The sequence below is a fragment of the Poecilia latipinna genome, unplaced genomic scaffold (genome assembly GCF_001443285.1).
Source record: "Poecilia latipinna isolate Pla-1442-1.1 unplaced genomic scaffold, P_latipinna-1.0 Scaffold820, whole genome shotgun sequence".
NCBI lineage: Eukaryota > Metazoa > Chordata > Actinopteri > Cyprinodontiformes > Poeciliidae > Poecilia > Poecilia latipinna.
Genome location: NW_015113436.1, coordinates 75,326 through 99,983, shown reverse-complemented (window position 1 = coordinate 99,983; position 24,658 = coordinate 75,326). Strand labels below are relative to the sequence as shown.

The 24,658-nt window shown below is 41.5% G+C and overlaps 1 protein-coding gene across 2 annotated transcripts in view; it reads right to left on the bottom strand.

The window, feature by feature from the left end:
* Positions 1-22,294, bottom strand: part of hivep3b (HIVEP zinc finger 3b) — a 49,108-nt gene extending 26,814 nt beyond the window's left edge. For both annotated transcript variants that reach the window (XM_015047321.1, XM_015047319.1), the window contains exon 1: positions 21,965-22,294. The gene's annotated coding sequence lies outside the window, so the exon portion shown is untranslated. The remainder of the gene's footprint in view (positions 1-21,964) is intronic.
* Positions 22,295-24,658: the final 2,364 nt, after the last annotated feature.

Sequence of the window (24,658 nt, the reverse complement as noted above, 5' to 3'; positions counted from 1 at the left end):
ACAGTATATGCAAAGCTGTTTGCCTTTACAGTAAATGGAAACAAGGACTCCCCTGTGGTGCAGTCGCATGAGGAAATTTCTTTACTTCTCCACACATGCTATAATGTAGGTAGAAGCAACACCTAAAATGCAAACATCATGCTTTATAAGAAACTTTGTGCTGTTTTGGAGCAGCCACAGACTATAATTTGGACCAAATGAGTGGTTTATGCATTTACAGACAACCGTGCACATGACATATTTTTGGACTTTCACCCTGTAAATTGCAGACACTGGCAGTGGGAAAATATGTCAGCAGTCAGAAAGAACTCTCTCTGTCGTGAGGCTGGATTATTTCAGACGTGTGGTTTTCCAATAAACTGACCCATTCTCTTCAGAAGACTGTGGTGTTATGATGGAAATGAGATCCATTTAAAGAGGGACCCTACCCAGTGCGTACGAGGCTCGGCAGTACTATACCTGTTTGTATTTACCAAACGAGGAAAAAAAAAAAAACAACTCTAAAAATAAGAAAACTCTAAATTTGGAGGGAAGCGGCTGATAAACATTTGGGAACAGGATGTTAGACCCCTAAGTCCGCTCACTCCTCACGGAAATGTACATTTACTCCATCATCTGCCTTGTTTGTCTCCTGACAAAAATCATTGACATATTTTACTAACTTTAATCTCTATTGTTTTTACTTTTAAACACAGAACCACAATCAGCAGCAGAAGTACTGAGGCTTTTCACAAACAGTCGTGTAATTCTGCAGCTGTCGGTTTTCATCATTCCAACGCAGCTCTGAATTAGTGAAAGATGTGAATACAGCGATCTCGGTTTGCTTGTTGGTTACTGGGAGTTTGCCAATAACAGTGGAAAATTTAGAGAAGTTAGTTAAAAAAATAAAATAAAATCACTTAGACTTATTTACTAAATTTAGCAATGCAATGCAATGTACAGCAAACTGCACCTTCTTAACAGATATGTTGAAGTTATGATTATATTCCAAAGAAAAGAACCTGTTGTATTCCTTCAGTCTCTTCTCACTATCTAATTTGACTTTATGCTTTGGACAGTCGTCCATTTGAAAAACCTATTTGAGTCCAAGCTTTAACTTTAAACATAACATTCTGCCATGTTTCTAATGGCTTCTTCCTCTCTGAGTGGTTGTCAAGCCCATGTTGATACTTGTTTTAGTGTGAATAATGACTCTCTTTGACCATTTTCAGCCAATATCTTCCAGGTTCACAGAACTGTCTCCTTCATGAAAGGCATAGCAGCTCGACACCCCAATACCCTTTATGCTTAAAGAGTATTGGAGGCATTTTTGTCATATCTTTGCTTAAAAGTCTACATTTAAGAATTGCACCGATTGATTTGTCTAAATGGAGAATTTTGGAGGGTCAACTCTGAACTTGAAAGAGGCCGAATTAAAGAAAGAAGGAAAAGTTTAAACAGAGATTCCTGTCAGAGACACTCGATCCCCTTTTGGACAGTTCGATACTTGGCACGAGTGGTATGCAAACAAAATAAAAGAGTGACAAAGCACACAGGGAGGCGAGTGCGGATAATTATAGAAAGAGGAACTGACATTTTGACATTTTCAGAAGCTGTCCCTCCTTGTGCTCACAGGTTTCACTGATGCGTGGACGTCGAGACCACAGAGCACGCTCTCCCACGCAGCTTACTGTACACGTCGTTCACAGCTGGCTGCTTTGTATTTAGCTTTTCCTCTGTCACGGTGCGAACAAAAGAATGTGCTTGCTGCAACACCGTGATGAGAGAGCTGCGTTCACTTCACTGAGTAAATATGGAAAGACACAAAAGCTCTGTTGGCGCGAGCTATATTTTGAAAATATTCAGCATCATTCAATCTTTCACTACGAATTAATTTTTCATGCAGGTTGTCGCAAACAGATAACAGAGTTTAAAACAACAGAGCATTCTCCGTAATTGAAACCATGCCTTCTCATGCTGGTCAGCAGACTCCCGTCTTTGTCTTATAGCAGCAATCACTTTTGCACAGTTATTTTTATTTTTTGCTGAAGTTGTCGTTTTTCTGTGAAGTCACCCTTGTGGATTCCTCCCACGTGATGGGAAAACCAGCGTTAGTTCCTTTTTTTTTTTTTTTTTTTTTTGCAGCTGTTCTGCACAAAAGCCACAACAGGTTCACCCTTTCTGGCTTCGTGCACAACCCTGGCGCCGTGACTTATCGCCACATCTCGGTAACCCGCCGCGATGTTAATTCAAGCTGTCGCTGCTTGAACTGCTGCCTGGACAAACACAGATGCAGCAGCAAGTCAACAGGTGAGAGCCTGGCCCCAGAGCGTTCAAATACGACGACCGAGCCCACAGAACATATCAACACGGACCTCCCTATGATTGCAGAGTTTACTCAAAACTGGACTGGTCCGGAGTAATTGCTACCTGCAGTAACAAACAACTCAATTTAAAATAGCGTTCATGTAAAGTTTACTCTGCCTCCTCCACGTCAAGCCGCCGCTGCCATGCTGCATTAGCGGCCCGTCAGCAGAGGCTCTCCTGGAGCATCCATGCCTCGTCAGCTCTCTCTTCGAAGCCGATTCATAAATACACACAGCACTCGCTGTTTTGTTTATGCATTCACTTGACTGGAAGTGGAGGTGAGTGTGAATACAAAGAGAAAGGAGGAGTGAGAGGAAAAAGTAACAGCACAAGAGGGAAAACAAACTGTCTGCATGTGGACAGGAGAAACTCCGAGACAAGACAGAAGAGTTTCACTATTAAAAACACATGCTCTCTATGCAATGGCTCTGACTTGTGCCATTTGAAACGTGGGCCTTGGCACTTTGGAAAAGCAGCTCTTAAATGGCATCGGGTGGATCATTTATACACAGTTGCCAAGATAAAAAACACACTGCACCATAATAATACAATTCTGTACAAATGTGAACCTTAAGCTAGGTTCACAGGGCTGGGCAGAAAAACAACAATGATGTCTATTGTGACCAACAGGTGATCAATATTAATAGAAAATCTGTTTGAAAGAATGTTGATCATTTCATTGAACGCCGATCCAGAACCGCAAGGCATTCTGGGGGATGTAGACTAAGCATGGTAGGTTAAAGCAACCAACCAAGCAGCCCAGCTGATACCACTCACTGTCTGGTTAGCCAGCAACAAACTGTAGCACAGCAGCAGTTTCACGTTGCATGCTTCACTTTTTACGAATATGGATTTCACCTAAAACTCCTTTTGCACTTAGGGTGACTATGAAAGAGAGTATTAGTTTCTCTCTTTCATTTGTTAGTTTCTGTTGCTCACTGTCTGCCTGTGCTGTGTGACCTTCCCAGTGCTGTGCTCTGATGTCACCAGACAGCTGCATACCTCATTAAATATCATGGCAATCAAGATAGGTCTAACATGAGAACATTTTCTTTTTCTGCACACAATTAGTGATACTAAAATATGTAATGAGCTAAATTATCAACAAGTGATATCAAAACAGAGGCTAATGCTAATGTTAGCTAAGGGCTGTAGCAAACTGCACAACGCAGAAATATTCCCAGATGGTGTAAATTTACTGAAGACATAATATTTAGAAACAAGTGATGGTTGAAACTGTGGTTAAGGTGTCATATCAACAGAACATTATAGCTTTTGAAAACATGTTGGGAAAGCACAGTAGAAATGTGCTGCAGAAACTCTTGTTGGGAAGAAACATTTGTTGCTGTCAAGAAAAACAGGTACACGCAAAACCACATGCTGGGATTTGAACCAGCAGCAGCTGTAAGGCTTCAAACTTGAAGCCAATAAAGGGAATTTTCCAGGCTATTTGGTGATTACTACATGCTATTTTACTGGAGCACGCTGAGACGACCCAATATAATAGAAGGTGGGTAGCTAATAGATACTTAAAAGACCTAAATAATCACACTGTGGTCACCTTATTTTTACATCGACAGTTCTCACTTGCAGAGACAGTTTTACTGTACTGTAAACACGAGGTTTATGATGTCACGATTAGAGCCAATTTTTGCCGTGTGCTTATAATAACACAATCTTAGTGACAGCCAGACATAAACCGCCCTGTTTCTGCACCACAACTCAAGTCTGCTTGAATTGCATCACACAAGACAGTAGAGTGGAGATTATTTGTGACTGTCCAACTTTTCATGCCTCTATTAAAAGCATGGATGGAAAACCCCAATGTGCCGGGACTGTAACTAAAATATGGCCCAAGCTACTGGAACCAACTGGCCCACTTTGAGTTAGCAGACACATAGAACTGTGTCAACAACTGCTCCGTTTGTTTTACTCGACAAAAAGACAGGACCACACTTGACTATACTGACTTATTTCTAGATGTTAACAAGAATTATTGTCACTGCAAACACAGGCAGTTACAGAGGGCGATAAAAATCCCAGTGTTTTAAACACATTCTCCAGGGAATTATATGCTGACCACCAAAGCCATAATGTGAAATGATAAACTGTGCTCTTGGTTATCAAGCACAAAAGGTAATTTGACCTATATTAGGAACGGTGGCATGCCTTTGTCCAGTTGTAGTTGCCTTGAAAAGATCTGATCTAGGAGAATTAAAAACTCCCTGAACCACAGGCACCCCCTCTGCTCCTTCCTCTGCTACCATCCTACTCATCCTGAGAGCTGCATCATCCTGCCTGCAAGCCTGATCATTTGAATATAACAGAGAGAGAAAAAAAAAGGTTTTGCTGAAAATAGATGCTGTCTGAAAAGTGTGCAAAGGCAGAAGACAAAGAGAAATAGAGAATAATAAAAAGATATGGAGAGGAATCAGCACATTAATGTAGGATAGGTGGCCAAGTAAATTGATTTCCTGCTATTTCTTGTTATAGTAGCTGATTTAATGCAATCCATGCATTACTGGTTTTTATAGTAATCCATATAATTCATTACACCTCTGTTACCTCTAGAGGTCTAGAAATAATCCCCCTCAAAGAAGTGCAGGTCACTAGACAAAATAGCAATGTGAAAGAAACTAGGTACATAATTAATGATTCTATTGATGGTTAATTAACTATCCCAGCCTTGACAAAACTTAAAAAATATCTAAGAAATTACATTTGAGGCAACATAAGATATAAAAATACTTTAGAATAAAACCAAACTTTCAGCTGCAGTGTCACTGTTTACATTGCCCCCCCCCCTTTTTTTCTATAATTAATAATCACCTCACCATATTTCCATGTAAATTCAATGCTTCATGTACAAGTAGGCAACTAATTATTAGCTAATTACTTAGAAAACAGAGCCAAGTTTCCAGCAACTTCAAGCAGTTGGCATTCCAAGGTGACTGAATCTGCTGCCTGTGCCTCCAGCGTTCATTAGGTAAGAGGTACGGTACGCCCTGGGCGGGTCGCCAATCCATCACAGACTTTGACACAATAAGGGATGAATTAGAGCATCAATCAGAAAAGAAATACGCAAAGAGTGAAAGAGCTCATTTCACCTCCATTAAAACTCTATTTTTTTTAAAAAATGCAATAAAATGTATTTCTGTACAATTGGTCAACATGTGTGGATGATGGGCTTCAGCTGATCAGCTGATTCAGGTCTCAAGAGAAAGCATATCTTTGGTGGATGCATACACCTAGAACTGATTAACGTCTGGGTGGATGCCGATACAAAAACACTGCTGTTTGTCCATGTTAGGTGAGAGAACATTCAAACGGGTAAAAAATGTTATATAGCGATAAGAACTCGGGATGTGTATTTTTGTCAAAAATTACGAGTGCTTTTAAATTGGATTGAGTGATAAATGAATAATTTCCAGGAAAGATTTTCACAAGGCAGAGTAGCCTTGATGATGAACGTGGTTAAACAAGTTTTTGACTCGGCTGTTCTGCGGCGATGTGCCAATTTTAGTTATCCAGTTTCTAGAGAAAACAGATCCCTTCACACATTATAGAACATTTCTAAGCTTATAAAAAGTTCGCTTTGGTGTCAAATTCCAAACAAAATGATCAGAAACAAAATTGATGCATAATAATTAATATGAAATAATATCAAACAGGAATACATATGATTTTAAAATGTCTATTTTTCCCCCGTTTCTAGCTTTCTGAAACATACTACCAAAATAAATAACAAAGAGCAATATTTCTTTGTGGTTAGAGCCGACAAAATCTTGACACGTTTTAACATTTTACAGATGCAATATGCATGCATGTGTACATCCATGCTTAGAAGCGTATCTTCTCTCGTCCCACAAAGGATAACAGCTCATGTTTGACCAGTAATGCTCCTCCTTAGGAGGTCTGGCTATGCAAAAATTACAAGTAATGAGGTCAGAAAATGCAACACCTTCAGTAGGTCAGCTACTTTGTCCAAATCTAATTTAACACAGCCCGACTCTCGAAAGAATTTTTCTAAGCTATAGAAACTCATTTAGAGAATCGTGAAAAGCTGACAAGGAAGTCATAAGGCTGAACCTGCAAAAATTTAAACAAATGGAAAGATGTGCCCTCCAGTGAGAAGTCAAAGCAAGAGGAGAAAGTCTATTTGGAATATGTCAAAAATCTAATCTGGTGCCTCACTCCTGTTCATTACCGATGCTGAATACGGGCTGCAAATCCTTCAGCTGTGCACATTGTCACAGATTACCAGTATTAGAACATATGCGGCAACGGGGGAGTTAAACGACAAGCTGTGTGTGTGTGTGTGTGTGTGTGTGTGTGTGTGTGTGTTTGTAATACCTTGTGGGGACGATTTTCCTGACATATACTACGGTGTGGGGATCAATTGCTCCTTGTGGGGACGTGAGCCTGGTCCCCACAAGGGGAAACCCTGTTTTGGGGTCAGGGGTCAGATTTAGGGCTAAGGTATGAATTGAGTTTTGGTTAGGGTTAGGTATGTGATGGGTGGGGTTAGGAAAAGGGTAAAGGTAAGGTTTAGGCTGTAGAAATGAATGGAAGTCAATGGAAAGTCCCTACAAAGATAGCAACACAAACATGCATTTGTGTGTGTGTGTGTGTGTGTGCGTGCTTGCAGGCACATACATACTGTAATTGGAGCAAAACTCTGTAAACACAGAAAATTCTCTGAACACACACCAACTTATTTACAAGCAAAAACTCTTAGACCAAGACTTGAAAACCGCCAGATTTTGTGTTGCTCGTTGTGGTTTGGCAGGTTGTCAATGGATGTCTGAACGGAGAACTGTGAAAGCAGTGTTTACTGATATATTTAGACATGAGAATCGGCGTGTCTTCTGTTTAAAAGGTTAGAAAGATTTTCAGTAAAACATTTTTGGTGTTTCATTTTTAATGTGCTAAAACACACCTGAATCAAATTAACCCTTTCATGCATGGATTATGATCCTTTGTGTCAAGATTTCTTTCCAAATTGTTTGGATTTTCTTAAGGCATAAAAAAAAGTAGGAAAAAAAATGTTATGTTAAAATATTTTATTTCTTGCATTTGCAGCTGATGGCCAGTAGTTGATAGAGTATTTTATGATGCATTAGTGTCCACTTCAGTGTTTTGTGTGAGTTTATAACATAAAAATCCACAAGAAGCACAAGAAAATGGCTTTTAGACAGCTGTCCACTGTAGTGACCACTATGCATGAAAGGGTTAATGGCTCGTTACATAGCTTTGCCAAACTTGAGGGTGAGCTGATGATGCAGTCTAGTGATTTTAGGTGTGTAGGAGCAGGGATGGATCTAAAAGTTGCAGGGCAGTAGACCCCTGTGCTAAACCAAAGTATAAAAGGTGTGGCAAACGAGAAACAAAACTAAATATAGCAGTCTGTTCAGAGTGACAAACTGCACAGAAGATAATCTGATAACAGAGAAGTTACACAGAAAGGTAATACACTGCATTACAGGGATTGATGAGGTGAAACCCTGATGACACCAACGAAGCGAACCGCCACTTCCACGGTTTCATCTCTTGAGCAACCGACGTCTGACTTGTTTTTTGGAGATGCTGAGAACATGACGGACCGGGCGAGGGAAAACACAGGCTACGGCCAATGAAAGAAATACTGTTACAACAGGGACAGCTCGCTCTCACAAGACCATCCATCCCACAGGCTGACAAAGACACATTATGCTTTTGCACTGACAGAAAAAGGAAAAACAAAACAAAAAAAATTGCAGCAGCATTAACCGTAACAACTTAATTCAGGATTTATAACCTTACTGCAAAGATGGTCATAAGGCTGATATTGAAAACATGCTTCTTCACACCAAGGCAACAATGCCTTTGTGTGTTTCACGCTCTTTTGCTTGGAGCGAATTGATTTCTCCACTTTACACCCGTCAACTCTCCTGTCCTCTCACAACACAGTTCTCACCAGGGCTCCCCTCTCCCATCTCCCGCCGCTGTGTAATTTGGCCACTCCCACTGTAATGGACACCCTACTCAGGGGCAATGAGTGGGAATCCAGCGCCGCCGCTGCTCTGACGCAACGATGCTCAGAAAGAATCCCAATGAGAGCTATACCCACACTGAGGCTCTCTGAAGATGGAGAAGAAGAAACGAGGAGTCTTTTGGATAACAGAGAACAGAAATAAAAGCCCACTTCGCTGCCAGGTGTGCACCAGCCTGTAGTGTCCTTGTGGCTGCAGTTGTCAGAGTGAAAAATCACGTCTTGGCCAGAGCCAGAGAAGAGCACCGCATGTCCTTCCACTATACCATCCCCCTGGCCCAGCAAGCTGTCAATCAGCTGACACCAGGGCGAAGGCAGCGCCATTAAGCATATTAAAGTTGCAGAGTGTTGATGAAAAACTGAATGCAGTGACTAAGCTGGCTTTTTCTCCCTCGTGGCGTGCTGACAGTGCAACACAGGGAAGAGGGAGGAGGCGGCAGACTACCTGGACACAAACACACTGACTGCCGATCGAGGCGGCTGACAATGACAGGATTACATAATTAAAGCAATCTAACTCCTTGGACTAAGAGGAAGCGCTTCTTACAGGAAGCTTCATATGCAATATCGCTCCATAGCTATTGTTAGAGCAGCTATGGCTAACTGATGGCACAATTCATTTCACCCAGCCCATTGAATTTTACTGCCTCGTGTCGCCAACTAATACTGAGACATGTTACAGAGCAGTAAAACCTGCTCTGTTTAAATAGCTGCAGGTTCTGTTAAAGACGAGTAAACATCACTCCAATGGAGGAGAGGATAACAGCAAGGGAAGGTTTAGGAAGAAACAAACAATTACTGGTCTGTTGTTACGTCCATGCAGCCATCTTTCTATAATACATCTTCTACTCACGAGACATTCATCCTGTCATTCATTTTCCATTCATATGTCCATCCATGTCTTCATCCAATCATGGATCCATTCGTCAATCCATTCTAAAATGTCTGGTTTTCAGTGGCTCCTTGTTGAAACCACTATTAAATCTGGAGAATTTCTTATTCATACACGTCGACTGCACAATCTCAACATTTGATTCTGGGAAAATACATATTTAAAAAAAAAAAAAAAGGCTATACATGTAAACTTTGACCAGGTTCTGCTAACCACATCGTTTACTGGAGTGAAAGTTGTTGAAGATTCATTTAAAGTTTGCCACTTTCCGGGGGCCTGAAGCACAGTCGTCCGACCTGAAAAATGATTTTTTTTTGCCAGCAAAGCTGATTAGAGGATTTTTAATCATGCTACTGTTCAGTCCAAACAAAGTGTTGCATTTTATTGCAGGCAGATTGAATTTTAGGAGCCTTTTTCTCATCAGTAAAGTTAAATCTGAAAATCCAGTGGATAGGTTTTGGGCTTCATCCATCGCCGAGGGGAGTTCAAAAACAAAGTTAGAGGAAACATAAAAGCTACAAGAAAAAAAATTAACAGGAAACTAAAACCGAAGATTTGAGATTCTATGTTTTTTATTTATTTGTTTTTTTTTTTTTTTTGCCACGCAAACCTTAACTATTTACCTTCTCTTAGTTTATCCTCAGCACCTTATCCATCTTTGGAAATCAAAGGCAGATGAAAACCTTGCCTTCAACATCTAGCAGCAGAAGATAAACATTTAGCCCCACGATGAGAGGCAAACTCTCCCCCCATCATCCCCTCATCATCTGTTTATTTTCTCAATTACGCTCCGTGAGTCTGTGTCAGCAACTTCGGGGGTTTTGCTCTTGCAAGAGGCGAGGTGGGGGGGCAGGGGTTTAGGGGGGAGTAGAGGGGATCCTCTCCAGGGGTGCAAAAGTTTGCAGAGAATGCATGTTGCAGACAGTGTATGTATGTGTGAGACTGTGGCACTTAAAATAATTTTTAAAATGTTCTTTTTAAAGTGTCTTTAACAGATTATCTGCATTTTCTGCAGATCACTAATCACTGAAGTGAAGGATTTCTATTTTTTTTATGTCAAACTTTTATATATGTATAAAATTGCTTGCACAGTTCTTAGTTCTTTTCAGACAACTTTAAGATTTAAACAATAAGAACTTCAATAAGAATTGATGGTCAATAATTGTACACTTCAACATATTTTTAGCTGTAAATCTCTAACATGTGTAAAAAAGAAAATCTTCATTAAAGTCTAGTGTTTGCATGGCGGCTACCAGGCTTTTCAGGCACAAAGAAGGCACTGAATGTGTCAAACCTTCAACATTTCTCTGAGAAATGAAAGTGTTCTTCAGTACCAATAATCCATTGCAAAAGTTTGACTCAGACAGAAAACACTCCAACAACTAGAAAAAAAAAAAGTCTGCACTTTGAGTAAGGAGTGGCTGCGGTGAAATTATCACACTAACTTCTCTTTAGTAATGGTTTTACTTTCATTCATGTTTTCTATTGTTGGGTTTTTACCACCATAGACACTTGGTTAGATTTTGGCACTATTGAGGTTTGGTTTGTAGTTCACTAAATTCAGTGTGAGCAAAGGATTGATTGTTTAAAACTGGCAAGATATACATGAATTACAATGCAAAAAATAAATAAATAAAATCTTCTTACAGTTGGACTAACTAAACTGACCGATCAGAATATCCAGTTTCAGTCTTGACCTGTCTGAAATTTGATTTTATCATTTTCCAAGTCCAGATAATTATGCATTACTGAATTAATTACTGAAAATTGGGTATGGAAATAAAGCTTTAAATTTCAGATTTTCAGCCAGTAAACGACTTCATAGTTCCTAAGTTGTGCTAAACTAAACGTTTCCTTCACAGTTTTAAAAAAAATCTGGACTGCGTTTGATCATATGGAGCTCAAAATTTCAAAAAATGTTTGACTAAACTGAATAATTTTACTCTCGACAGTGATTATTAAAACCTAGTTCGAAATTTGTAAAAACACAAAATGGATGCATTTCAAAACCTTTTTTCAACATTTGGATTAACTTAAATCAGACGAAAATAAGGAACCTCAGTATATGGACCAGTCAGCCCTGGACTGCATTGAACAGTTTGTAACTGACTCAATAATTTTAAAATGAAATAAAAAGTACAGGTCTGTGGATTTCTAAAAAAAAATATTCTCCTTCTTATGAAACATGTACTGTATTATATCTTCTTGTCTTGTGAACTGGATGTATATTTACTCTCCTGACATTAACAGTCTTGAAAAATAATTGATGGCTCAGATTAGCTATGAGTTATTACACTTCCTGCAATCAATGCATGAGGCCTGACTGCCTGACTCCTGCAATCTGCGTTTTGTTTCTCCTCCAACTCAATTTCTTGCTTTCAAATACCCTATTTGGACACTAAAGTTTAAAACCATCATATTGCTAAGCGCATAATTTAGAACTTCATCATTCCCCAGTAATGTTACTTTAATGGTCTCGTGTGCACAAGATGAGTTCAGACTCTTTAAAAAACATCAGACCACAAACATTTTCATCAGGATGTTACGTCAGAACATGACAGCCAGTCTGATTCTTAAAGCACAGGGGCAGCCTGTGTCCTTTCCAACCCGAGCCTCTGCAGGAAACGTGTTTGTAGGAATGCTCATGCAAATATTGACCTTTAATTAGATGAAACAGACACCCAAACTCAGGGCCCGGAATATGAAGCGATCAGCAGAAACGTTGGTCACATAAACAGCCACAGAACATGCTGTGCAAACACACACAGTGTACAGATTGTGCTCAGACAAATCATGTATAAGTGCATCTTCCTTTGCAGTGAACATACATCAAAATAGGAGACAAGTGCAAAACCCAAAGGCTTACTGAGCGCAGCTTTCCAACCTCAGACAGGATGTCAGCAGAGCATCAGGACCAACACGAAACCACAACAATGATCACACGTTTCTTTTGTAGCAAAAACGGATGAAAATCTGTGGAGTTTGTCTGCTTTTTCAGGGAGGAAATAAAAAAAAATAAGAGCTTCCACGCTGATGGCAGTCGACCACACAGCTGGATAGCTAACAGCATATAAAAAGAGGTGATGGGCTGCACGGTGGCGCAGTTGGTAGCACCGTTGCCTTGCAGCATAAAGGTCACAGGTTGGATTCCCAGCCTGGGGTCTTTCTGAATGTTCTCCCTGTGCATGGGTGGGTTCTCTCCGGGTACTCCAGCTTCCTCCCATAGTCCAAAAACATGACTGTCAGGTTAATTGATCTCTCTATATTCTCCTTAGGTGTGAGTGTGTGCATAGCTGTTTGTACTGTCTGTCTCTGTGTTGCCCTGCGATGGACTGGCGACCTGTTCAGGGTGACCCCGCCTCTCGCCCGTTGACAGCTGGATATAGACACCAGTGACCCTCCTGACCGCAATGGGATAAGGGTGTAAGAAAATGGATGGATGGATAAAAAAGAGGTGTTCTTCTCTAGGCCTTCACTGACAATGTTGGGCCACACTTTCTACAAGAGCCAAAAACATATGAACATCCATCCATCCATCCATTTTCTGAACACCCTTGTCCCTCAGTGGGGTCGGGAGGGGTACTGGTGCCTATCTCCAGCTAACGTTCCGGGCGAGAGGCGGGGTACATCCTGGACAGGTCGCCAGTCTGTCGCAGGGCAAACATATGAACATACCTAGGAAAATTATTTATACTTCTTGTACAGCTCCAATGATTATATATTTTTTTAAGGGTTTCCCTTCATTTGCTGATTGCACAGGGCTCTATTTATGGGTATCAGATTAAAGGGGACTGAATACAAATGCATGCCACACTTTTCAGAATTTCTATTTTCACAAGTAATTATAATTTACCCTCACTTTACAGTTATTAGCTATTGTCGCATCAAGTTGCAATGACATATACAAAAGTCAGGTGCTGTAATGAGACAAAATGCCTTTAAAAAGGGGAAGGAAAATGACCACCTTTGCCGGGTAGTGTACATGCAAGTCCAAGCATTAAGGATAAAACTTTAACGCCATAATATCCTGTGAGTCAACAGATCAGACTGCAGTCTCGCCCCCGAAAAAAATAACAAGAAGCTGGCCTCTGAGCTCCCTGTAAGCCTCCACACTTCAGAGCCCGAAGGCCCCACAGGTAAGAGACTGTTCCTCAAGGCTGAACACGGCACGCAGCAGACTGCCAGTACCAAGAGTCAGACAAAACAAATCTGGATTTTATTGAAGGCTGCTCCACGGATTTCTCAGGGCTTTTAAAAACGTACAGCCGAAGGAGGGGGCGGTGAGCTGCTGGTTTTGGATCCGTGGGGTTAGTTCAGCCTCCCTGCCTCAGCGACAGAAGCTCGGCTGGGGTGGGGAGGAGAGGGGAGGGGGGATTGCACCGGAGCATCGCCTGCCGCCTTGATTTGCTCGGCAGATCCGCAGCAAGGTTGGGAGGATTTCTACTCCGAAAGCTCTCTTAGCCTCCCACAGAGCAGAAATCCCCTCCAATCCTCACTTGCAGTTTCTGCAGGGGTACCGTAACACGCTGAAACATACGGCTCCTTCAGAGAGAGAGAGAGAGAGAGAGAGAGAGAAGTGGAGTGGAGCTGGATTTTGAAGAAGCTAAACAAAAATAAACATCTTTAAATTTAAACAATACAATCAGAACTCCTGCCTCTTTCTCTCCTTTGTTAAGAAGTTCTGCAGGCACCGCCACTGCCGTGTTAATGCTATAAAACCAAACAGATGAAGATCCTAATGGATGATGCAGCCAGGGGATTTCAGGGAAGTTAGACCAAAGGTAAACAGCTGCCCTCTTTGCAGGTGTTTGCTTAATGAGCACAGATTAAGGTTGTGAAGAAGCATCTGGAGACTGTGATCTGCATAGAGACCCTGTCTGTCAAAGGGCGTGGTCCGAGAGGTGCCAAGGGACCCAGAGCAGGAATGCTTGAGATTTAGAAGAGGAAGTGATATCCTGTTCTGAAAAATAATACCTCCTCTGCATCACCAGGCAGAACAAAAGACTGCATCTTCCATGACAATGTGCAGCCCTGCAAGGTTACAGAGCTTTACTAAAGTTTTAACACCCTTTTGAGCCTGTCCATGTTTTTTTTTTTGTCTTTTCGTGTTACAGGGAAACAACTTTTGACATGCAGCTCATAGGAGTTTCATCAACAGAAAGTAAATCCAGTTAAAACAACTTTGTGCAGCAATTATCTTATAACCGCCTCGAACCAAGTTCTTTGTGGAACCACCTTTAGCTGCAATTCCAGCTGAAAGTCTTCAGGGTATGTCTCCACTAAATCTTTGTTTAATTGATCTTTGTAAAATATGTGAAGCTCAGCCTAAGCAAATAGATCATGTTGAGCTGATAGCATCTCTGGGTGACAATTTTCAAGCCTTGCCACAAATTCTCAATTTGGTTCATTCCGCCTTAGGGTTGTTGACCTGCTTGAGGGTATATGTGAACCTCAAACTCAAGTTTTTTTTTGTAGGTAATAAACTCCTTGGAGCAGTCACATGTGCTTTACTCATGGTTGGGTTCCAACCATGACTTTTTATGGCTTTACTTTAACAGTGGCTGTGTTCTTGCCATTCTTGCATAAAGACCAGATTCGTGGTGTGCATGATAAATAGAGGTCATGTACATAATCGTGGATCCCTGTTGCTCCTTCAGAGTTACCATTGGTCTCTGGCTGCCTCTTGTTTCACTCCATTCCTTGACCTGTCGGCATCCATGTCTTGATCGGTTCACAGTATTAATTTCCATTTTGGGACGATGGATTGAACAGTGCTGTGTGAGAACGCTTGGGATGTTGTTTTATCGCCTAATGTTGCTTTAAACTGCTCCACAATTTAACCTCCGACCTATCTGGTTTGTTCTTTAAAGTCATCATGATGCATACCGCACTTTATTTATTTTTTAATTTATAAACAACACACATCAGTTTCCTTCCACTTCACAGTTATACACCATTTTATGCTGGTCTATGATATAAAACCACAATAAAAATAAATTAATAAAATTGTGTTAATCCCATTCAAGAGGCACTATAATTGGCTCTTTCAAAAAATTATTCTGAAACTCTTTAAAAACTTTGACTTTTCGTGGTCTCGTGAGTTCCCCCCCACCCTCAAGTTTCGCAAATCTCACAAGTGATATCGTGACCTATCCCTTTCCAAACATACCTGCGGTGTTCAGCGCAGAGGCTGACAATCACACAACAACAAAAACAGTTTCACAACGCCAGCCAATGTGCAAAAACGTGCCCTCAGTGTTGCCATAAGAAGAAAACAGAGGGATTACAAGACGTACACAAGAGAACAATGCAAAATATAAATCAGGCAACAATTGCATAACTTATGGGCTGGTGAAAAAGTTGGCACTTCTCTGATGTAACAAACATGCGGCCTGTTTTGGAGAGCGAGTGCCATCACAAACGGCAAACTCGCTAACATTCCAGCCGGGTACTGACTGTGCAGGACTAGGTAATGATTAACTCTTATGAAGGGAGTGTGTGTGAATGAACAGCCGTCCGTTTTCTTTTTTTTTTTATGAGCTCCTCTATCCTGCAGAACATGCGCTGCTACGTACATCGTTGTGTGCATTCATAGTTACATAACCCCGGGCAAATACGCATGGTAGCAGGCCAGGCATCCGAGCTGGACCACACATCCAGACACCGGCCCATGGCACACACACTGAAACTTAATCTGCAGTTCAAGAGGCAGCCAACACCCTGGGCTGAGCAAGAGGCGAACAGAAAACTGACCCCCCCCCCCCGCCCCCCCACCACCTCCCCCACCCCTAACACAATTTGATACAAATATCCTACACACAAACCTCCACCGGTCTTAATAAAGCACCAGCTCGGAGCACCCTGCATGCCTAGGAATAAGATTATTAGGCTAGTGGGACACTTGTGTGTCTGCCAGAATGGCACTCTTGGCCTCCGCTCTGCACTGTGTGCTCGTGTAAATGTGTATCCAATGTCTTGTTCCTGGTTCAGTCCGGTCTCCCAGCACAACAGTGGGTCTATTCTTCAACAGCGCTTTACCGAAAAGGATTAATTAGCGACAGCATGGACATCAAAAGGTTTCAGCCTGCCACCAAGAGGGATTTTATGACTTAGGTGTGTGTCACTGTTTTCTTTTTAATATATATATATATATATATATATATATATATATATATATATATATATATATATATATATATACATTGCCATCATTCTTACTGAGCCTCTGACACCGAATGAAAACTTCAACAGGCTCACACATGCCATTTAGCACTTTGAAGAATGTGTGGAGCAAATAATGAACAGCAGGATATTAATATTACATGTTAAAAGAGAGACTACACTTCTGCATCAAGAATTCAGACAAATAAGAACAGATGAATTGCTGACTCTTTGCTCCAGTCTGATCATTAGTAGCTTTTTTACAGTCATAATGGGAGTCATGTCTGACTATCTGCTCCAAATACAGCCCCATCCTTCCCAGACTTCCCTCCCAGTTGCAATTCTTTACATTTGAGTCATCAGGCTTCACATCCAACCCCCATTTACTATTAAAGGCTTTGAAGAAAAGTACTCATACCCCTTGGTGATTTTTTTTCTTTTTTTTTTTTTACATTTTCAAGAAACACTTCTGTTCCGCAAATACACCTGAATGGGTTTTTGGGGGTGTATTACGGACATTTCTCCATATCTAGAGAGTAAACGTGCTCATTCTTTGTTGTAAAATAAAATACAAACATGTAGACTGAACAGAGAGGCTCTGTAAGGATACATTTTCAAGTCTTCCTACACATGATGATTTGGTTCCAAATTATCTTCCCATCGACGCTGACTAGCTTCTCTCTCCCTGCTGATGAAAAGCAGCCGTACAGAATGATGCAGCCACCACTGTGTTTCATAATGGGACAGTGTGTGCAGGGTTAGTTTTTCACCACGCAATATTTGCATGTAGGCAAAAAAGTCTAAAGGAGAGATTTTATGTATTTTCCTAGCACATAGTGGCATTTTATAGCACAGTCAAGTAACTGTGTTGCCTTCAGTTGTTAAAAAAGATTCTGTATCTATCAACAATGACTTAAAAAGAAAATTGACTTTGTAATCTTACGGCTTGAAATTGGCCTCTGTCTCTTTAAGAAGCTGCTCCTCTTTCCGACTTTCCACCTTCAGCAAGTGATCGCGACAATGCTCCTCCGGGATGTCAATTGCTACTGTTCTTAGGAGCGTTTCACTGAGAAGTAGATTAGGTTCAATAAGTTCTGCTGACTTGCAGTCCCGGCAGGTGTTTGCTAATTGCTGCTGCCACTAGTCTTGTGGAGCTCAGTGGGGAAGGTGCGGCTGAGGAGTACTCTGTGAGACGAAGCTAGGTTGAAAACCGCAGCTCTGAGGAGGAGCTGTGTGGAAATAGATGGTGCTTTGTGGAAGCAAGCATTCAGGCAGCCCCCAAAATACTTTCACAGAAAATTCAAGGATTTCGCAAGCATCCAGGGAAGAATCAAAGCAACACTCCAGGTAAGGTTTCTGATGATGGAATGGCATTAAAACATGACATAAAACTCAAAAAATGCCTCATGTGGTTCATGTGGGTCCACGTGTTTGTCACTTCTTCTACGTTGCTTTCATTTCTTCCATTCCATTTGCATTAAATTCCAGATTTGTTTGATTTTTTTGACTGCATGACTGACAGCTGTTCCTCCAAGGACATCTCTGGATCTGGATCTCTGCAGCTCCTCCAGAGTTCACCTCCTGGATGTTTCTCTAATTAATGCAGCCACGGTAGACTACGCTCTAGCACACAGTTTTAGATGATGGACTGAATAGTGACTACTGTTGCAAGACACTTCACAAGACCTGTTTTGATCTGTAGCTACTAGTGGCAGTGGGAAAAAAGTCAAATAACAACAGATGGGCATGTCTGGCTGAATCATGCACTAATCAGTCATGACAGACTTCTGTTTTCATTAAGCTACACCTGAGAAATTGCGTTGTGCAAGTTTCTGCAGCAGTAAATACCAGTGCAGTTTGTAATGAAACTGTCGCTGCCAAGCTGTTGACTGACGGGTTCGTATGAACAATCAAGTTTAGTCCCAGCTTTTAACGTTAGCAGTTGTTCTTACAGAGCATCCCGCTTTTATTTCAGCCACGCTACAAAGTAGTAAAACTAACTTCAAAGTAAGCCCGGCAGAAAAGTTTTAACTTCCATCTCTGTCAGCCATAAAAATAATAGCAGCAGCTGCTGGGTCAAAGTATACGAGCAGGATCCATTCAGGCCATTATACAATCTTTCCTATTTGCATGGAAATGGAGAAGTGGGCCCACCCCACCCTCCCCCCGGGACTCCCAAGTGTCTTTCTTCAGCCAGCAGCACAAGTAGTGGTGGCCCAGGCCGAAGAAGAGCACTGCAAGGCTGCTGCTTAGTGCTGATTCAATAAGCAATAATTACATGTTGGTTTCTCTCCATTCGTGGCCCTTCAACGTTACACTCAGTATGTTTTGGTCTGTGGGTTAAACTATGACAGTAAGGGACACGAAGGGAGAAAATGACACGGCAGCATCACTGGTGGTTGTATTAGTTTCGCTTTTAAAAGGTACGAGCTTGTGACATTGTTCCAAGGAGAAACTGGATTTAACTTGCACTGTTTTTACATAAACTTAGACAAACACTTTGTGTAGTTAACTTGATCAACAGAATTAGAGATAAAAAAAAATTGACATTTTAAGTCTAAAGGTTGTGCTTTTGAACCGAGTTGCAAGAGTAAATTTTTTTCCCCATCAGTGATCAAAAGATGAACTGATAACCTAAACAAAACATATCCAAATCATAGCTCTACCACCACTGTGCTTTACAGATGGGAGAGGGTTCTTATCCAAAAAGGAAGTCTTATTCTGCTCTCCAAGCTGTTATAAGTTATACCAACATAATTTCATCTGATTTGTCCCTCTTCCAGCTAACCTTGCTAGATCACATGATCTTTGGCTTTGTCCTTGGTCCTCCAACCTGGCAACCCACTGTTTGTCACTGTCCTGTGTGTGAAAAACGAAACACTGACGAAGCCAAAGTCAAAGACGCTCTTAGTCATCCTTGAAGTTAGCCTGTCTTCACATGGGAATGCACAAATTATGACGCATCTTTCCCTGGAAGTAAACATTTCTCTTCCACCATACCATGGAAGTCTTAGTTTCCCTTCTTTTAATCCTAATATCATACTCAGTGTGCCCACAAGAGCATCTAAACTTTTTGGAAATGTCTCAGTAATTCTTTCCAGCCAAATAAACGTCAACACCCCACCCCATCTCTAAGGGAGAACATATTTTGTGTGCATTCTGATAAGTGAACCATCAATATGACGTGCAGCTGTACATTCAAGCTTTTCAAATAAAACAATCTACAGGTCACATCTGAAAACAATCAACTAATCTTACCATCAAATTATCTCACAATATCAGATGGTCAATTATGATATTACCCAGTGCCGGCCCAAGTTATAAGTGAACTAAGCTTCTGCGTAGGATCCCGAAATCAACAGGTAACCACTTGAATTATGGTTTACAAATAGATTATCCTTGTGGTAATCGTGCAAAACAAAAACACGTAAAATGTTTTTTTTTCTGAGTAAAACATTTTGTTGTTGGACAGGTATATATTTTCGAAATAGCCTAAATGTTTTTTCTGCTCCAGGTTTTTAGATTCTTAACATCCCCTCAGTTTATATCATGTTAATAGTGCCACTCTACCTGTATAAACCAGAACTATTAACCCTATATAATTAGTTATTTTTCAACTCAATGCTAAAATCTTATTTAATTTATACATAATTTGGGTGGCACATAACTTTACTTTCTAGTTAAAAATAACAATAAAGGTAGCGATGGGTGTCCAAAAAAGCGGAACTTCATCAGGACGACTGTGTGAGTCAAAAATGTAACATTCATATAAATAAATGCAACTTGTTTACACACAGGGAGATTATTTCTAACAATTGCGGATTGCAGCTAATAAAAAGCCCAAATCAAAACTACTGCATATCACCAACAAGATTTTTACTAGATAAACGTCAAGCTAATGTCATGTTAAGGCTTACACAACCAGAGAAAAATGTGCTGTCTTTACAGTTGTCAGTAACTCTGTGCACAAGGAGTATATACGTCACTAAAGGTCACTGCTAAAAAGGTTGGATGTTCAAAGGGTTCAGTATCAAAGAACATGGAAAGTTGAGTGGAAGCAAAACAGCGTGGGAGAAAAAAGTGTGGTCACAGTCGTGGCAGGACGCTTGACCACATCCATGTGAGGGTTGGGAAGAAGAGACTTTTCAAAAGGTTGGGAGAGATTCACAGGGAGTGGACTGTGGCTGAAGTCATGAATAAAGAGCCGTCACACACATGCAGGAGACGTGCTGCAACTGCATTCCAGGTGCTAAGCCTTGAACCGGGGACAATGTCAGAATAGTCTCACCTGGGGAAAACGGACAGGATTTGTATTACTTTTATTATGAAAGTAAACTCTAGCGCAATCTTATAGTTTGGATTAAGAGTGGAGAGGCGCAGAATCCACTTGGCTTTACGTCCAACTTCAATGTGTAAAATTCATATAAATAAATGCAACTTGATATACTCTCTTGACCTAAACCCAACAGAGAACCAATGGAGTCTTGTCATGAGCAAAATGAGCGATAACAGACCTAATGAAGGAAGCTCCTAAAAAAAAGCTTCCTTAGCAATTCAGCAGAGCCACAGGGTGTTAACTCCATCAATGCAAAAGGAAAACCCACCAAAACCTGAGTGCACATATTGTACATGCTTTTTACATCTCAAGATACAAAATCATTTTTTACTAGTAACTATAACATTTTCTGAAAAATTGCAATTTCGGGTTTTCATTAGCAGTAGGTAAGCAAGCAAGTAAATATAACCATGTGTAATCCAAATCACTTTGAGTGCTGAAATAAAAGGAACTTTTCAATGACATTGTAATTTATTTAGATGCTCAATAAACAAATTATTCTCACTGCTTTTAAAACGTGTTTGCAAATCTGTTCACATGAAGCTTTATTTCTGGGGTTTAGTCTTGAAAATCCTCCCTGGAGGTTCATTTGCATGCTCAACAAGTCCAGCAAAAGCAACACCGTTATCTCATAATGTAAAGAGAAACCAAAACCAAAGGCTTAGCCCATCTACACTACAAGGGCAGACCAGCAGAGTGGAAGCATGATGTCATCCTGTACAAATCCACAAAGTGACGGTACAGCCCTCTTTGGACAACCTCACAGGCTGGACCATCTGGATCTGCTTCTTCACACGCGCAGACATACGATCCGCTGCTTTCCTCAGCTGGGATCTTAAGAAGACCGAGCAGAGCGAGTGAAGGTCCATGGTGAGACATGTGCTGTCATCTATACGCTCAGCCCCCGGAGCCGCTACCCAAGCTGCCCGAAATCCAGCTGACCTGCTGCCCCTGCCTGCTGCCAAACTCGTCTGCATGCAACATATGTTAAAACAACCAATCAACAAAACAAACCCGCTACAATCAGTCCACGCAGCTCAACTTTGACACACAATCAAGCAGAGGAAAGTAAAGGGTGGGATCTGCTCTCAACTTCTCACCCCTCTCTCTTTCTCTCTCTCTGTCTTTCTCTGGCGGCCACCGCAGCACAACCGAAACCAACTCCCGCACAGGCAGAAACATTTAGGTTAATATTTACCAGCTCGCTACGGTGTGCGCGCTGCAGCCGTCTATCCCGAAGCGAAAGGGCCAGAGGTCCGCATTTCCTGGGTTGAGATGCGCCGGACGCGGCGGCTGTGGGGCGCTGCTGTGGACGCAGAGTCGCGTTGCTGTCGGTTGTGCTGGGGCGTGGGGGGCCCGCTGCTGCTGCCGCTGCTGCTGCCGCTGCTGCTGCTGCTGTGTCAGACCGGACGGCGATGCCACGTTCAGCTGATCGCCACAACAAAACAACATCTCGCCCTACGCATCACACGCTCCGCACTCCCCGCACCACCCCGCACGGCAGCTCCCGCTGTGCGCCGCCCTCCTGTCAGCCTCCACCAGTGGACTGGCGCGCCTCATGAATAACCATGAGCTGGCGGCGGAGGCCATTGGCTGGCGGCAGCACTTCCTGGTTCAGACTATTGCAATTAGCAGGGAGAACTCGGCGTAGTGGGCTCAGGAGTTTTCACACTAGCTGGGTTTGAGGAGGACTCAAGGCGTTTTAATTTACACCTGCGGTTTTTACAGTTTACACGCGCTTTGTTTGTGAACACGACGTGAGAAATTGGAGCTAAAACGGCAGTGGATCAAATTATAAGTGATCAATTCTTCTGGAGGACTGAGTTTCCTCTCACTCTCAAACAATCCCCCCCCCCCATCTCCTGTTGGTAGAGCTGAACAGTAAATGTTGAAAAAAATCATCATTTCGATATTAGTGCCGTGATATTAACACCACAGGTCTGCTTTTAAATGCAGTCACTTTTTGTTTCTATATTGCAAGTATTATGAACTTGCTCCTTGCCAACTAGTTATATTTCCAGATGGAGTTTCACCAAATGAAGTGTCCTGACTTGACATGATGATGATGATGATGATGATGATGATGATGATGATGATGATGATGATGATGGTGAAAACAGGAGGAAAATGTGCATTTATGGCTACAGGTGATCAGTATTCAACACTCACCTGTGATGCGTGATTTTTAAATACTTTTGAGGATATTGTGTTTCATAAATGCGACATTTGAGACAAGAGTTGCTCTTGGTCACTTCACAGTGCCTACATACTTCCACATTTCACTCTTGCTACTTTTCAACTTAAATCATTGTATGGCAGTTTAGTTTTCTTTTATGACGCATTTTTAGAAATTATGAAACTTAATTGTCATGAACTTGTTAAGATCCTACATAACTGAATTGATTTGTATGACTAAGAACTAAACTAAGATAATATTAAGCAAATTTCTGGAATCCTTCACTCACACATCTCCAACAGAAGACTGTAGATTTTTCCGAAAATGTCTTATTTGCACAATATTCATACTGATTATTAATATAAGTGACATAATACCAATTATGTAGTAAAAGTAAACCTATATTTCTTACTTCATGGGGCAGGAAACAGAGTCGTCTGTAGAGGAAGCTGTATTTCCCACTTTGACAATTGACAAATTGAAATTATTTTCTGTACTTTGCTCATAGTTTTATGTATAGAAACATAATTACATTTACAATAAGGATGTTACTTGGACTTGTTTTGGTTTAATTAGGCGTCATAATCTCTCATATTTTACAAGTCAACTGGCCTACTTAGGGGTCCCAACCAAAATGTGTGGCATTATTGTGTCTTAAACAAGAAAATGTTTGGAATTATGAGCATTTTTATGAATATTTGTCTCAATTATTCATAAAAAGACTTAACAATAAGGGAGTAAAATCTCAAATGCCGTGTTTTTACATTATCAGTATGAAAAGAATTAAGGGAAAGTGATAAAATGTGGGCACAAAACCGACAACGGTCAATGAGTAATTCATTTATGTGTTTTTATGTTCATTTTTGTCCTCATTAATGGGGCTTTTACTCCCAGCTCCATTTTTATAAACAGCCTAATAAAAATAATCAGATTCTTTTGTGGCTTTTGGGGCCCATAGTTGACACTCCAGTTGCACAGTTTTAATATTTTCAGCAGAGTAACATGAGTGGAAAGATTTTCCACACATCTCTCGCCTCATTGTGTCTCATTTTGACCCACTCCTTTGTCCTTCTAATACCTGAGGGACAAGGAGAGTGGTGTTGAGGGTCAGGTATAGCAAAGGTCACCGAGAGATGCGGCCTTGACTGGTGTTGAGTAGATCAAACGGATCCCTGAGGCCCAGCAGGCAGCAAAGGACAGGGGCGGCCAGCACACCTCAAAGATCTCCTATGAGGTGAGCAGTAACCTAAAATCCAGCGTGACGTTTATCATACGAGAGAACGTGATGTAGGATAAATCACGCGCGTGAGGATTTATGTGCTTAGCGCAACTTTTCTGCCTCCCATTTTCCGAGCTGTCTCCGCATCTGCATCCAGCACTCTTTAACTCTTTTGTTCTCAGTGCGGAGAGCAGCGCTGCAGCAGAGAGGAAGGGGAAGGAGAGGAAAGGAAAGGAGGAGAGGGGTGGGGTGTGGAAAAAGAGGGGAGGACAGAGGAGCAAAGAAATACAAGCGGGAGGAAGCGAGAGACAGAGGAGGAGACAGCGAGAAGAGCGCAGAGCCACGCCGTGGTGTGAGCGCTCTGCGCTGCTACAGTATGACTCTGACAGGCTTATGTAACCAGGCTGGCCTGGCATTTGGCTCACAGCAGACGCCGGCTGCGCTGACTGTTATATAACTGCATTAGCTACTGCTCTGAGCTGAGCAGAGAGCATGCG